Source organism: Argentina anserina, chromosome 2 (genome assembly GCF_933775445.1).
Source record: "Argentina anserina chromosome 2, drPotAnse1.1, whole genome shotgun sequence".
In the NCBI taxonomy this organism is placed as follows: domain Eukaryota; kingdom Viridiplantae; phylum Streptophyta; class Magnoliopsida; order Rosales; family Rosaceae; genus Argentina; species Argentina anserina.
The window spans coordinates 12,918,629-12,930,875 of NC_065873.1; positions in this window are offsets into that span (position 1 = coordinate 12,918,629).

Genomic DNA, 12,247 nt, shown 5'->3' on the forward strand with positions numbered 1-12,247 from the left:
TGTTTCTGTTTTCGTCCTAGGGAGTAAGGATTTATTTATTGGACTTACTAGGCGTGTTGGTTATTTAATTACTCGAGAATATGATTCTCGACTTATTTCTTCGATCATAATGTTGTTATACCTTATTGTTGAACTACGAATGGCTTGATCCCTTTTAAAGGGTACGTAGGGAGCCCAACCAAGGTTTTTGGTGCAGCCACAAATATTCTAGATTAGATTCTGATTGCTAGATGTGTTAATTCTTTACAAATTCTAGTTATCTAATGATGGTTGCTATATGATCATATTGTTAGATGAGTGTATGATGTTAATTTTTATTTATGTAGGAATTAGTGTTAGGATCATAAGAATTTTGTCAGGTAAAGGCATGCAGGTAAACATCGAGTGTTGTGTGATCATTTGGGTTATGGGTTCGATTATCTCAGCTAGTCAGATTGATTAGCCTTGGCATTTACGAGTGAGATTCAGGGTACGGTGTTATCATTATGCGTGCGTGAGTGAGACTCAGAAGGGGGGGTACCGGAAGAGAGGGAATGAACCAGAAGCGGTATTGATATTACCAAGACGCTAGAAGAGAGGGGATGTACTAGCAGAGTTCCGATAAAGATTATAAAGGAGAGGACTAGTGACTTGCCGACTATCATATGGTCTCGTAGTTACTTCCCGAGTGAACGTAGTTATAAATGTAAATTTACACGATTCAATGTTTATAGAATCTTGTATGATTGTTGTGACCCCGTCGTCTTAGTGAGTTGGGCGGTTGCGGTATAAGACGAGCTACGAGTTCTCGGGGTCCAACGAAATTAGGTAACAAACATGGCATACTCCGTCATACTCTTTGAATTATATTTTTGAATTGTGATTGTGGAGTTGAAAGTTTGGGGAGCATGGTGACTCCTGGTGTTGAGGTTGGGTTTGAGATATTGGGAGTGTCTTTTGTGTAGGTTGGGTTGGCTACTTTCAGGGGAGACTATGCCGAAAATTTTGGTATATCTCTTTTAACAGTGGTCCCCGCACGATCTGCCTCGAAATTAGGGTATAATTTGGGGCGGGTCGTGTCGGTATTTGACCAAATAGTACAAAAACTATGGTTTTGTATTTTTTTAGACTATTTTATCCTCATATATCTAAATAATTATGGAAAGAGAAAGTTAGTAAGAGAAAACACTTTGTCGGAACCTCGCCGAACTTCGACCACCAATCGCCGATCGTTTGACTCTAGGCACCATTCGTCGGACTCCGATCGCCGATGTCCAACAACCGTTTGCGGGAATAAACTACTGACCTTCAGTAACCCGTAATAAATTTCGAGTCACCAGCGGTCAGAATCAGAAATTTGGTCACCACCTACTGAAATTTCAAATCCGGTCACCAATACCACTTGTAATAAGTTACTCACTCTCAGTAACTCCTAATAATAAATTATTGACCCATAATAAACATCTTATTAATTTCAAAATATCATATAATCAATGTCTAGTGACAAAATTAATGAATTACTAACTCTAAGTAATCTTAAACATTGAATTACTGACTCTCAGGAATTAGAATAATAAATTTACTACCCCTCAGTAAAATAATTACTACCCCACAGTCAAACAAAACAAATCTAGATTTTGAAAACCGGATCAGATGCTCGGCAAGGCTCCTCGAGCCGCCATCAACCTACATCAACCTACTAGCTCCGTTGTAGTCTTAGGGCGTTGTTGGCTTTGAGGTTGTGCATCGACACCAATTAGAGGATTTGTCGAAGTTGCGCAGCGGCGTCAATGCTTAGCCTAGTCCTGTTGGTGTTGAGGAAATAGCAGTGATGGATCTGGAAACGAGTATCTGAATGGGCCAAAAAATTTGAATGGGTCAATATATATTAAATTTTGAATTAAATACTAGTTAATGCATAATTATACTATAAATAAAAAACAATTTTACCATAATTATAAACAATTATACCATAATTATAATATTTTGACAATAATCACACATAATTACACAATAATTAAAAAAATTCAGTCTTGCCATGGGCTCATAGCCCCCTCTGGCCTCCATTAGGACCCTTCACTAGGAAAGAGAGTAGCGTTGGGGAGTCATGGTCGGGGTTCGTCGCCAGCGTGAAAATCTGGAATCAAAAAAGAGGTAGGAGAGAGTGGCTACCGCGGAAAACAAACCTCGTTTGCTTTGTTGAGAGAGAGAGAGAGAGAGAGAGAGAGAGAGAGAGGCGTCATCTTCCTTGTGGCATCGGCGTCGAGGCAGTGGCCTTGCCCAAGATGGAGATTGTGAATGAGGATTAAATTCCAAAGTTGTTCAAATGGGAATGATTCTAGACTTTTGGTGGCTGTTGGGTTGTTCCTGCAGATTTTCAGATTCAGGTAATTGAAGTTTATAAAGAACAAAACCCTTCCAATCCCTAATGAAAGCAAATAACCTTCAATAAAATAAAGGATCAAAGCATACTAGAACTAGTTACTTATTCTAACGTACACTAGTGATCCTTTATTTTAAATAAAACTTAAATTTTTCGAGAAGTTAATCCTTAATTGTAAATACCGGAAAGGAAACTTGCATAAGCAAATTAAGCTGCTGCACACAACAGCTACTTATTTCTTTTTCTTTCTTCTCCTCGCAGACTGGTCATCAAACTTGTCAGCAAGCTGTACGTAACTACGTACCATATCAGCCGACTCGTGTGCTCACCTGTTCCGAAGTATATATAAAACGTCCTCAAAATAAACTACAACACCAGTGAATCAAAAGAACGTAACTCACGCAAATTTCTTTAAGAAAAAAAAAAAACAGGACTATGCACCCTCCATGCTGTCCACTATACAATATGCAGGTTATTTAAACCAAAAGTTCACAGCGGAGACAATTCCACAATTAGATTGGCAAGTAGGTTACATCTATCAAAGAAAACAAAAAGGAAAAAAGAACATCATACTACACGATTTTTGGAGACCAACCAAACAAGCAATATATAGGTAGTTAAGGCTTTGCGAATCCCTATGAACAAACATGATTCTGTTTCATCTGAAATGGATCCAACTGTTTTCAAAACATAAATTACTTTTCAAGTGTCTGATCCAAGCCTAATTGCTTGTACTGTATTCCTTCTCTTTAGAACATCAAGTCGTTTTTATGATTAAACTTTGATCACTTGATTCGTGAGGGAATGAGTTAGGATCTAACCATGTGCAAGACACTAGCTAGTCAATTAGAGATGAATCCAGGATTTAATAACAGGGTGTGCCGAGTTTGTGCGAAGTCCAAAATTTTTTTTAAGGACTTCATAGTAGAGCAGTAATGATTTCAACATGGAAATGATAACTTACGCCTGTTAGAACAAGATAGAAGACTGAGATTCAAGTGAAAATGAAAATAATTATCATATGTACTTTGTGTTCACAGATAAACCTAGAAAAAAGAGTAAATAAACCCAGAAAAACAGAGCAAATGACTCAATTTTTTATAGGCAACCATAGTTAATATATACTTAATTTTTTTACTCTAAAAAATAAAATGGGCTATAGCAAACCCTACCCCACCCCTTGATCCGTCGTCGATCAGTTGGAACTATTTTGTTGACACTTGTATATTATCTTTCAAGTCATGCTTTGGATGCTACAGTTCCAAAATGTATCCACTAGAATATATGCAAGACGCACGATGTCAATTGATGAAATCAATTTTCGATCAGTACACTTATATTAAACCGGCCTTTGCCCTATTCAGTCTTCAAGATTATAAATTTATAACTACAAGTTAAATATAGATTTATTCAGAGAACAAAATTAGATGATTTGTAGGTACACGAGTAATCCTGGAGCTATGCATTGGCCAGTAATTGGAAGAGTACTCAAATACCTAAGGTATACTCGTACCTATGGGCTACATTACACATCATACCCAACTGTTATAGAAGGATTCACTGATGCGAACTGGATATCTGACATGAAAGACTCAAAATCTACTAGCGGATATGTATTTACGCTAGGGGGTGCAGCCGTGTCCTGGAAGTCTTCAAAACAAACAGTTATAACTAGATCCATAATGGAGTCTGAGTTTGTGGCACTAGACAAATGTGGGGAGGAAGCAAAATGGTTACCCAAGTTCATAGAGGACATTCCTATATGGACAAAACTTGTGTCTGCGATTGGTATATATTTTGATAGTCAATATGCAATTAGCAGGGCACAGAGCAAGATGTATAATGGTAAGTCTAGACACATTCGTCGAAGACATAATACCATTAGACAACTACTCTTAACTAGAGTTATCTTTATAGACTATGTAAAGTCTAAGGATAATATTGTTGATCCTTTAACCAAAGGGTTAAACAGAGAGTTAGTTGAAAAATCATCGAAGGGAATGGGACTAAAGCCCATTGGAAATTAAAAATCACTACAGTGAATACCCAACCTAGCTGACTAGAGATCCCAAGATCTAGGTTCAAAAGGGAAAACCAAACTATAGAGATTAGTTCGGATCATTGTGGGGAGTTCACCAAGTCCATCCATATGATAAAAAATAGTGATACCCGTAAGGATGAGGTTAAGCTAAAACGTTTAATGTCTCTTATGTGTCGAGAAACCGAGCAAAGTAATGCGGGTTACTCTTAATTAATAGATCACCTATGCAAGAGAGAAGTGTGGCCGCTTCTAGGGGAGTTAATGAGGGCATAACTCTTATAAAACTACTTGTAGAACCAGACGTGTGTTCCATGGCCAAAATGGGCATAAAAATGAGAACCGAAGTGTACCAGGGAGACTCCTGTGTGAAGTATGTCATCATTTACACAAATGACGAATAGTTCAAAGACATCGCGTCTACTATTTAGTTAGTAAAGTAAGCATACTTTTATAAGAGAATGTTCAAATGGTCAAACCTATCTATCCTATGCAGGTTTTCAACCGTAGAAATCTATCACCAAATTCTATCGAGTCTTTGGTGGCCAATTTCATTCATGTGGGGAATTGTTGGAAAAATGGTTAATAAACCATTTAAAACCAAATTTTAATCGATTAATTAAATTAAGATAAACTTATAATTAATCAAAGATGAACATAGATTTGAGTTCTCCATAATGAGGGCTACAAGATCATATGTTTGTTTGTGTAATTTGGTTTGTGGGTGAATAAGAAATTGTCACTCAAAGATGGCTATTTAGAATGAGGAAAAAATGTTTTTGTCCCACATTTGAAAAGAGAAGTGTTGAATAGAGTTTATATAGAATCCATTGTGTATAGATTGTAAAGGGTGTAAGCCCCCTTATACACTCTCGCGCACGCACAGGGGAGAGCTGCAAATCTCAGGTCACAAGGGAAACTCGTGTATGCTTGTGCGACCTGCGGACACGAATGCAACACCGAATTGAGGGTCGGAATGCATATTCTTTTTGTATTTCTGAAAATTCGTTTTGGATGTTTCAAATTCTCTTCACTATTCAAATTCTTCTCTTGTAACAACTATATTATTGTGTGTTATGGAGAATTATAACAGATTGAAATTAGTGCTTGTAACATATGTAACTCATATATGTTATGATCTTTTGATTTTAATAACAGTCATCTTATTCATTGCTGATTGCAAATCCTCACTGTATAAATAGCCACTATCATTTCTTTGTAAATCATCCATCGAAAACACAATATGCTCTACCACTCTCAATAATTCTTAGCTGTTCTCTAGTGATAGAAAGATGTACCTTTCGAGTTCGTTGAAGATTCTAGTTAGTAGTGCAACTTCCTAGAATTGTTTAGTTGTTGTATCCTGGGAGACAAGTGCCAAGCATCCTTGCACCAGTAGAGGAGGCGTAAACGTCTTAAGGACAGTGTGGTATCACACACGTCTCAACTAGTTCTTCCATCACCAATCGTTCAGTATTTTGGTAGAATTTCTTTTCGTGTTCTTCGTTATTAGAGTTACATGTTTAGTTTTTGTTTTATAATTATTTATAATTCAGTTTATTAAATTATATATGCAATATATCAATGTTTATCTAATAGCCACCTGGGGAGGCAAAAGCACGGGGTCGTCGTAGATTCATCGACGTTTAGTCCATGGTCTCTCAGGGTGAGCCACGTCAAAGCAGAACATCTTGACCTTGCTGGGAAATGTGACAAAAATCTTAGTTCCAGCATTGTTAACGACACCCCCTGAATGGGGTGATTTCCGACTTAATTTCCTCTTGCTCTGTTCACCGGACCGGTGGCCGGAGACCTGGAAAACCCAGCAGGCAGACATGCCGGTCCGACAACCCCTCTGCTTGCTTGGGTATCGTAATTAACGCTACCCACAGTGGCTCGCCTCCAGAAGTAAATACAACATACTGACACACATTCTCACATCGAGAAAAAGGCCAGACACATTTCTCAGTGCACCTATAAATAGGTTTCCCAAACCACTTAAAAGAGGCAACGTATTCTTAACTCTTTAACTCTCGAACTTATTCCGCTCCGGATATTAACTTATGGCAAATTATAAAAAGGCACAATCTCTCAACTTATATTAGAAAAATGTCACTACTTATGAATTAATTATAAAAAATATCATCACATTTAAGTGAAAATTAGAAAAATGTCAACAAAATTAGAAAAAAATCACTTTAAAAATATTTATTGGACTGTTTTGCCCATTTTCACTCTTTTTCTTCTTTTTTCCCTTCATTTCTAATTTCGGCCACAACTTTCCCTTCCGACAATAGATTTTAACGAAATTGGTACCGTTAGAAAGATCTCGCTCCCCTCTTTAATTTGATATACTACTCACTCCGAATCGACCACCTTATGCATGAAGATAATCAATTCGGTCGTTGTGGTCGGACTCTATTATGGATTTCTGACCACATTCTCCATATGGCCCTCTTATCTCTTCCTTCTCCGAGTACAAGGCGCAACAACCATCGCAAAGGGTTGCCGAGTAATAGCAATCTCATTTAAGCAAATTTGGCAAAACTGAAGCTCAATGTTCCCTAATTCTAGCTATGAGCATATTTATACCAATCTTATTTGAATTTTAACAAAATTTCGCATATTTCCACATTTCCTCTCGGCATGTCACACCTACTGTCACAACTGTTATCACACCCACTGTCACAGAAACTATCACACCCACTGTCGCAACCTCTGTCTTACTACTTGTCACAACCACTACCACACTACCTATTACACTAACTGTCACACCCACTGTCACACATATTTTCACCACCACTATCACACACATTGCCCTTGTCACAACCCCTGTCACACTACCTGTCACAATCCCTGTCACAACTTCTATCAAACTACTTGTCACAACCACTATCACAACTTCTATCACACTACCTGTCACAACCACTATCACACCCCCTGTCACAACCCCTGTAACACTACCTGTCACAACCTCTGTCACAACCCGTATCACAACCAATATCACACTACATGTCACAACACTTGTCACAACTCACAACTCCTGTCACAACCCCTATCACACTACACTTTCTGTCACATCTCATGTCACAGGTGACTGTTGTGACTAGAAGAAGAATAAGAACAATGACTAGAAATAACGTGCATTGGTTTATTATTATGTGATCTTGAACTTCTTAAATCAACTCATACAATCAAAATATCGACATTAATGTGATGTATTATTCACTCCTTTAGGTCCAATACCCTCTGTCACACTACTTGCCACACCTCGTGTCACACCCACTGTCAAACTAACGGTCACACTACCTATCACACTAACTATCATACCCGATATCACACCCGTTGTCACACTGTTTTATATGACTATGTTGTGACAAGAAGAAGAAGAAGAATGACTAGAAATAACGAACATTTGTACAATATTATGTGATCTTCAATTTCTCAAATCAACTCATACGATCCAAAAAATATCGACATTAATTTGATGTCACACCCCCAGCCACATTATCTATCACACTAGTTATGTATCTATCACACTGTCTGTCACACTACTTGTCACATTAATATTGTTTTGTGACAGGTAATGTGACAGGTATTGTGATGGTTAATGTGATAGGTCTTTTCAGATTCACCATACTCACCAACTCCCCTTCAGTGGCTGGTATTCCGAGATCACAAGGCTTCTCTGACGTCGGTGGCCTATTGGCGCCACTTGCTCCTCCCTGGTGCAGATCTCTGCTGCGTTGAATGTCCAGTGCATTGCCGGAATCTAGGTTTACCGATAACTGCCCCATCTCTGCCAAGATCAGTGTGTCGATCGAGGATATGGCTACACTGTCGTCGCTTGTTATCATGTAACGACCCCAAAATTTCGAGCTTAAAAACTCAAAATTCTAAAGTCGTTAAACACAAAATAATCTCAATGAAATCGAAATCATTAAAATGTTACAGCGGATCAATTCTGAGTTCTCAATACAACTCAGACAAACCAATTATTACAACCCAATTTATAATCCATACATAAAATGGAAGTGTAATAATCCTCACAATCACTCACAAATCTCACAAATAAAACCACACCAATTCTCACACACAAATCCACGCTAAAAACCTCACCACAAGTAGGATACGAACGACTTCGAGCCTCCGGAGTTATCGCTCAATCTCCACTAATCAACACCTGCAGAGTTATCCCCTACACCATCGGATTGGTGCACCGGGATTGTAAACACAAACCCGGTAAGCTTTACAGCTCGTATGAGTAAAATGAAAATATAACTCGCATATTAATATATACGAAAAATCACAAATCATCAAATATAAATGCACTCATGAGTCAATGGACGGCCCATCTGGTCGTCCCAAAGAAATAGAAATAAAACGCTCATGAGAAATTAAGTAACCCTTCTGGTTACCCAAATGCATTTATATTACGGGTACCAAGAACGCTGGTACACATCTGTTACCCCTCTCGTAATACACCGCCGATATTGGATAGCCACCCGCTACCCAACATCCAAAACAATCTGAGTACCCATGAGCAGATAACCACCCGTTACCTCATATGCATTACTAAGGCAGACAGACTAGAGCTCTAACTGTATCGTAACTTTCGCCCGGCCAAAGGCTAGGTTTCGACTTGCCAAACACGTACAATAATCTCACATCATATTGTACCAAACATCAGGTCCGAAGACAATTCACATTTTAACAATCTCAATGTTAAAAATCACGTACAATAATCTCACATCATATTGTACAAATCAAAATCACAATAAAATCATAACAGTATATTATATAGCAAACTATATATATATATATATATGTATTTATTTACCATTTGTACGATATATATATATATAATTCATTATATCTTATACATGTCATAATTTATAAACACGTCCGAAGACAAAACGTTTAACAATTTCAATATTAAACTCATATGCTTGTCATCAAATTGACCTAATCCAGATGAATTCATAACAGTATACAATATAGCAAATTATATATATATGTACATATTATCATTTATACAATATATATAGAATCCATTATATTGTATACATGTCGTATTTCAGTATTAAAAACTCTTGCAAATATCTTAGAATCACCGCAAGGGTAGATTCGTAAATATGTGAGATTTTACTCACCTTATCGAGTCGAGCGTAATCCCACAATTTCCGAAGATAATTCATTTCCTCGCTGGAATCTAGGTTTACCGATAACTGCCCCATCGCTTGTTATCATGCTAAGAATCGAATTGAGCGTCTGGTGATGAAGGCCAGGGATAGGTTGACATGGGTTCTCTAATCTCTTCATCAATGAAAAATTGCTTTTCCAAAAGCTGATGTTTAGTATCGTTGCATTGTGGTGGTGGAGAAGATGACCTTTGGAGCTGGAGATGGGCCTGACGCCGTGCTCGTTACAGATGACCTCCAAGAACCTGGAGCTGAAGAGTCATGGTGGCGGCAGCCGAAGAGTCGTTGAGATTGATGGAGGTTTGGCGGAGAAAGGCGAGCCTCCAATCGGTGGCCCGAGTTTGAAGTCAGATTTCCGATGTTGATGAATAAGGAGGAGACGGTGTCTGCTCGAAACTGTAGCGAATTAAAACTAGTGGCAAGTCTGTAAGTATAATAAACTATGAGGGCAACTGTTTAAGAGATTTAAAAGATTGACTTTTTTATAATTTATAAATTGTTAGTGACTTTTTTATAATTACATCACTCAAATGTGACTTTTTTGTGAGAACCCCATTAAACTTAAGCTTCGAAAGGTCGAAGGCCGGCGCACCGCTGGCAATTTGACCTTTGACTTGTTGTGAGCAGGTCTCACTGAGTTGACACGCCGGAATATAAGGTTACGAAATGCTCGATCCCCCGGATTTAACACACATGTAAATGATCAATGAACTTCTCCTAAATCATCCCAAAAAGGCAGAATCGGAGGACGGGGAAGAGGATACCATTCTGGCTCGTCATTGGGGTCTTGGGGGTTGGCTAATAATACGTCAAATTCCGGATCTCCAGAGCAATCATCAGAGAGAGTATACAGCTTACCATTGATCTCGCCCAGCCACGGATTAGAACTAGCTACTTGCCTACTTCCAATTCCGGTATCACCCAGTTGGGTTTAGCAGTGCTAGAGTCAGCACTTGTGCTACTGCTGCTGATGAACTTAGGGTGGCCGGGCTTCCTTAATGTCCAAAACATTGGCCGATGTCGGGAGCTTTCCCGTTGAGTCTCAACCATACCAAAACTTGCCGCCGGCCAGAACAATTCGAGAGCCAAACACACCAAAACTCATTTTGCAGGGAAGCTGGGGGCCGTGTAGAAAATCAACTTGCTTGGTGTAGGAGTTTGGAAGAAAGCATGGGGATCGGGGTATCTAGAAATTGGTACAAGTCGCTCAATCGGATGTACTGAACACGGTATCCAATCTTGCCTCGCCCAGAGAACTCATTAGTACAGATATACAGCCTCTTGGCCTCCTCCTCCTGCTTTTCCAGCCTCTTCTTCACCCTCGCCCGATACCTTGCTGCTCCCCCCACCATCCTTTCAAAACCCTAACCCTAACCGTAAATCTAGATATATAGAGTAGATACGTACACAACTATTTCCTTTTAATTGAAACAAATGGAAGTATACGGAGCAACAAAATAAATAATATCCTGAGATGAGTCGTCGACCTTCTGTTTACCGGACCGGAGTACCTGATCGAGTGATCTGGGAATTGAACTAGAGGATTGTTAAAGGATTGAATACAAGCTTATTAAAAAAAATTGGAAAATAATCAACGAAAGGAATCAAAGGATCAATATTATTTGAGGTAATTTATAAGATTCTGTATATGTCATTCCGGAATCCGGAAAAGATGTTAATAGAGGTATCTCGATCGTTGGAAGCATGTCATTTGTGAATTATCATTAAACATGTTGATCGACGACTTGGTCGCTCGATTAATTTAAAACTTGGAAGTATACGTGCCTAAAACATTATTGACTTGCAAACAATGGTGATCACATTCCAGGAAATAGTGACGGAGAAACTCTGAGAATTGAAACGATGAGGTACGTACGATGTGACATGGCTGAAAATCGTACGTACACGTACTGCATGCAGTACTGATTTCATAGCTTTGCTGTGATTCTAAGTGGTTATTCTACTTATTCCAAGTGAGCTGAAGTCTCCATTTGGTGATCAAGTGAGGCAGAAGGACTGTAGGTGGACGGCCTTCCTTCGTATGATATGGTCCTTGGAGTTGCATTGTTATGCTAGGACACATCCCTGGTTGAGCACTTGAGGACTCAGATTATCTAAGTTATCATGTATTTGCATATATCACGTATCGCTTTTCTACCATATATTAGATTTCCATAGTTCAGACCAATGCGGAACCGAATCTCATATATTCCAGAGGTAAAGTCATATAAAAATTCACTACCACAGTCTGCTAGCAGTTGGTATTAAGGCAGAGATGTGAAGCGAAGCTCAGGCGTCATGGAATGGTTGAGATATTGTAAGCAGCTGAAATATTGGAAAACTGGAGACTGAAGATGATGGCCTCGTTGCTCTGAAAGCTCTATCTAGCTGACAGTACGTGTTTTTAAGGACTCGAGCGAGAAGGCATGGGTGAAGTTCTTGATGTAGAGTTTGCTATGTGATGGAGTTTGAAAGCAGCTCTTGGAAAAACATGTATGGAAGAAGTCATGTTATCTTCTTCAAATGGTCATCACGAAAAAAAATCCTTCCATTAATTTGATTCCGAATACAACCAGCCTATTGTTCTCAATCTCTCATGCCTGTGTGTATCGAGACGAAAGTTCAAGATGAGGTTCTATCATCCAA